The sequence below is a fragment of the Uloborus diversus genome, chromosome 7 (assembly GCF_026930045.1).
Source record: "Uloborus diversus isolate 005 chromosome 7, Udiv.v.3.1, whole genome shotgun sequence".
Taxonomy (NCBI): domain Eukaryota; kingdom Metazoa; phylum Arthropoda; class Arachnida; order Araneae; family Uloboridae; genus Uloborus; species Uloborus diversus.
Genome location: NC_072737.1, coordinates 101,332,709 through 101,338,190, shown reverse-complemented (window position 1 = coordinate 101,338,190; position 5,482 = coordinate 101,332,709). Strand labels below are relative to the sequence as shown.

Genomic DNA, 5,482 nt, shown 5'->3' with positions numbered 1-5,482 from the left:
TTATAGGTAAATCCAGTTTTTTTAAAAATCTTTGTTTTAGGTTTCCAATTTGTTGAAACAGTCCGTTGATTATTTTAAGTATAGCGGCTGATTACTTATATTTTCTCTCATATATTTGCTCTAATGGTTTTCAATTCAAAGTAGTCGTTTTCAACACATTTCAACAACCTGGTAACAGCTTCACTCTTTGTAATACAGTTTACGTAGCCAAGGGGAAGGGGGTCCAAAGGGGTCCGGACCCTCTCCGAAATGATTAAGTGTAAATATAGCAGAAAAAAATGCATTGTGTTAGTAAAAAAAATGGAACAAGAAAAATATGCATATGTGTTTTTCTAGTACAATGTATAACATACAAAAAACCTTGAAGGGAAAATTGATATAAAGTAAAATGGGCGGGGTAAGGGAGGGACGATAAAGGAGGGAGCGCTGTATGTTGAGCTTTTTTGCAATGATTCTCAATTTTTTCGCTAGTGTGCGAAAATATTCCTCTCAGCAGTCTCCAAAACATTGGTTTCCCTCGTATCATTGAAGTAGATGCGAATTCTAAGAATTACCTGTTTAGAATTTAACAAAAGGCACTTCTTAGTTCTCTTCAAATTTCTTTTAGAATTTTGTCCCTGCGTGGGTTTCCTGGGAAAGTGGGGAATTTATTTTGGATTAAATTTTGCAGCCTGTTTTAAATTCAAATGCATTTCAAAAATTATTACATGTCAAAAAAAAAAAAAAAAAATAAAATAAAATAAAATTTTTACCTGTAAAAATCTATTTTGCTTATTTTGAAGAAGATCTACATATCAATTTGTCAAATTGATAGGGCCGATCGAGGCCGATACTCCCCCCCCCCCCCCAGATAATACAGTTCCGAATTTTCAATAATTACCTTTTTCTTTAAAAAAATCTTTTACATAGAAAAAGAGGTTTTATACAAATTTTCCCCGCGCAGCGATGCATCTTCGTAGGCTACAGCCCTGCCCTAATTAACTCCAACATTATGGAGCACTTCTTATTTAAACATAATTTTCTCACCACGTATACAAGCGTCGGTGGTATAACGGTTAGCATAGCTGCCTTCCAAGCAGTTGACCCGGGTTCGACTCCCGGCCGACGCAGTTTTCTTTTGCGTGATTGTATTTCTTTCTAATCGTAAAAATACTATATATGTTTTTTTGATAGAACTAATTATTTCCAAAATTTTAAATTTCGCACTTTCATCCCTTTGCTTCTTACAGCCTCGAATGATCTCATACTTGTTTTTAAGATTTTTTATCCCCCTCCCCTCATTGTCACACTTTACCTTACACCCTATCATCCCTCACTTTATTACAAGTCACGCTATTTTTCGTAAACATTCTTGTAAAAAAAAGAGTGATTTCACTCTTCTTTTGTAACCCCTTCCCCCCCTTTGTCTCAAACTGTAACAATTTTACGCCCCTCCCCCTTCAAAGCGTAAACGTCATTTGTGGACAGCCCAAAATGCGGCTTTTCGGCTTAATTTTTTTTTCTCCAGTGGTTTGAAAAAAAAAAAAAAAGAACAGAACAGAAATAAACAAAGGAAGAAGCAAACGTAGAAATGAGCATTTTTTTAAAAATCAAAAACAATATCATTTGCAACTAATTCTTATTCCGAATAAAAATAAAGCGTCTTTAGTTTCAATTTTTCTCCGTTGTCAAAAAATAAAAATTAATAAACATCAGATGGAAACAATAAATAAAAGTTTCAATAAATAAGTATCTTCCTTAAAAAATAAAATCGTTTGCAGTTCTTTGTTTTGGATAAAAAATAAAGCAACGCATATCTAAGTTATTTTGATCGTTTAAAGGGGGGTGGAGTTCGCGGCCCCTGTGGTGAATTAAACTATTTATTAAGAGCAAATATTCCGAAAAATTTACGAAAAACAAACTTCTCAAGTTCGTATATTTTTCGAAGATTTCATAACACATTTTAACGAGTTAAAAAATAAAATAAACAATACTTCTATCAGTAGATGGCAGCACTATGATTTTGAGAAGGTTTTTTTTTTTTTTTCGATGACAAATTGGATTTTATCCAAGTACCAAAATCAGGGCTTAATTTCTAATACAAGGGTGAGTCCTATACAGACCCCAAAAGTGAGTTTTTTTAGGGGGGGAGGTAGAAATAAAGTAATTAAAAAATAATAAAATCGGAAAAGTAAGAGAAAAATCACTAAAAAAAAGGAAAAGAAACGATTACAAGAAAAAATCAAAATCAAAAGGATACAAATTGAAAGTAAATTTCATTTCAAGAAGAAAAGATAAAGTTAATAACATAATGTATAAAAAATATTTAAGATAATGTACAAATACAACACATATGATTAACTGGTATAACTTTCTATCACAGGACAATGAGCAGATGTTCGAATTAAAAAAAAAAAAAAATCCTATGAATTTTGACTCGAATTCAAACTACGTTTTTCGCAATCACAAATCGCGACAGGACCCTACACGTTGATTTTCTTGTTTCTACAAAAATGGCTGGAATGGTAATGGAGAAGAAATTCGCACATGTGATTTTTTAGATTATGTAACAAGACATATCCATACCCATATCCATAATCCACCAATGCGGTAATAAAGATCTAGCAACTTTTAACCTAGCACCTGTGTACTCATCAATTAAATATACAGTGTAATACTTTTTAAGTATTTTTTTATGTCTTATCAATCTAAAATGATAGGGAATAGTAATTTGAAAATTTTCTACTTAGATGAAGTTTTGCTATTTAAGTTCATTTCACGATAATTTTAAAGCAAAGCTTTTTTGAAATGGCGCCTAGAATTTTTCACTTCACAATTTCAGATTAATATGTTCGATTTGGTACGAGTGATAACAACAAGTTTTTAGTTGCACATGATAGTTCAAGCATTAACCCAAAGAAAAGGCACAAATGCACCAGAAAGCGCCTAGAAGAGGAAATAAATCACCTCACTAAAAACTTGAAATTGGAGGGGGAGGGGGGGAGCACTAAATTAAGGTTTTTACCCAGAGTCCTTAAAAGAAATAGTCTGGTTCTGATGTTATGTATTTCTAGCATTCAACATAAACTTTTGTTTCAGGCTCGTCATTTATGGGGGGGGGGGGGGGGCTAGTGGGGTCAACTTTTTCCTCTTTCTGACTTTGAAAGATGAATGCTTTACCACAGAGGTTTATGTAGTTTTTGTTGTTTTTCGATAAAATTTGAGCTGAGTATACATCCTTTGCCCCCCCCCCCCCCCCCGCCCGCTCTTGCCAGGAGAAAATTTTAAATGACAGGTCACTTTTAATTTCAATCAGTCCAACGTTGCCGAAAACAATGCTGCTGAAGTTTAAATTTAGTGTTTACCTTTTAAGCAAGACAAGTTATTCCACGAGACACGTTATATTGAAAAATAATCTGCAAAGTAAATACATTAATTTATTAAGAAACAATAAAAGTTCCATCAAAATGGTTGTAGAGCAAACAATGACAGTATCAATTTTAGCAATAGAAATTTTTTTCACCAATTTGGCATATTCCACATCATGATAATTCCCCCCAAATTTTAATGTGAGTATTAAAAGGTAAGAAATGTAATCTTGGTGATTATTTTTCATTTTATTTGTTGTCGCCCTGTTCGGTCGTTTGGTTTCAGTAAAATGAAGCTTTTATTGTTGCCTCTAATATAGTTTTTTAACGGATTATTTCACCTTATATTGAAACTTTAATGTCGTTTTGTGGCTTGTTTCATTTATTAGGATGATTATTTTAACTTTCAATAAATATGTATGTAATAAAACTTTGGATGCTTTTTATGACCTAATTTATTTATTTGGTGAAACCGCACATTTTTTTCTTTTTTTTGTGATTTTTAATCAAAAGAAAGTAAAATTATTCACCACATAAAAACAAGCATTTAAAATATATGAAAAATATTGTTAACATATTGCGCCAAATCAATTTTAAATTCTTCATTATCATGTAACATAATCAGCTGAATAAATAGAGTCATAAATAAAAACTGAAAGGCTCTGTAAATTTGTAAAATAAGAAAAGAGAAGCAAACATAACGGTGATGTGAGCCTCATTTTTCAAATTTCGCTGTCAATAATCTAAGTGTAATTTTTCAGTTTTCGCCAAGGTAGAGAGGAAACAACTCTCCAACGAAGTGACGTACCTCGAACAGAAAATATCGTAAGAGAAAATGTATTGCATTTTTACCGATGTTGTCAACGATTATTGTTGAAATCTTAACGATTGCGCCATTAAATATCTTCTTTAGATATGCAATAAAATACTATACAATTTATAAACAACAAAGGTTCTTTCTAGACTTTTTCTTTTTAATTCAGAGGAAAATTAATGTTTAAACCCTTTACAAAATTTACTCACATTAAATATCTCAAAAATTTTAGTCGGAATCTGGAAAAATGTATATGGTATTTATTCACTTTTATTTAATAAGACATGATGTGCTTCAAGAAAGAATTCGTACATTTTGCAAGTTGCGAACACCAATGAGAAGTAATTGAATCATGAGTCGAGACCAGCTTTTCCTGAAAAAGAAATTTATTTTCCCTAAAAAGCAGAACTCATACGGCGTTATGGCATCAATTCACCCTGTACTATGCATCAGTTAACCATATCAATGAAATTTTACTTTAAAGATTGAAACAAAATCACTTTTTATTGCAGAAATAATTTGTTATCTAATGTAAACAACGTTTTCCCCGGTTATACTACAGCGCTCTCTTGCAGGCAAGTCGGCACCTTTGAACTTTTGGGCCTTTGATCTTTGAGCCTGATAAGACACGTATCGAGTGAAGCCTTGGTCAAACATTATCAAAAAATATTATCACATTATCATGCTATGGCGCGAGATTCATCGTTGATGATGTCAGAGTGTCACTCGATCAGTAAATTTGCTATTACATACATTTGAGAATTAATTTAATATATAAGTTTTTTTTTGGATTATGTCACTGAAAACATTACACAGAGTCTTTTCCTTCCCTAAACCAGTCTACAATTACTTGCAAAGAGAGAAAAAGTAAAGAGAAATTAAGGGTGCAACATGTACCCACTCAAAAATAAGTGTGCCATTTGGAGAATTTGAACAGGTCGTTCAGGAAAGTTCAGCCAACTGCATGTATCCCAGAAGTCACAGTTTGAGAGTTGTTGATGTTAATTAACTTCAATAAATATGTTACTACAATTTTAGAATACTAAAATGACGATTAAAAATATATTAAAACAAAAAAATATATAGGTATATATTGGTCTTAAATTTTGGGAGGCTCCTAAATTGGGCTCCTAGGCCCATAGTTAATTCAGGTCCTGTAGGCACTTCACTCTTTGTTGTAAATGGCAAATATTAATGCATCTAGTTGTTTTAATTAAAATATTATAGCTTCACAATTATTCCACAGTACCAATGAGAACAGAAAAAAACTCAACACTTTTTTAAATGGGGGAAAAATGGGACTGTATTTTGCCTTATTAAA

General features: G+C 32.2%; 1 non-coding gene across 1 annotated transcript; it reads left to right on the top strand.

Moving 5' to 3' along the window:
- Positions 1–1,037: 1,037 nt before the first annotated feature.
- Trnag-ucc (transfer RNA glycine (anticodon UCC)) lies at positions 1,038–1,109 on the top strand. The gene has a single exon. It is a non-coding gene; the product is annotated as a tRNA-Gly (tRNA).
- Positions 1,110–5,482: the final 4,373 nt, after the last annotated feature.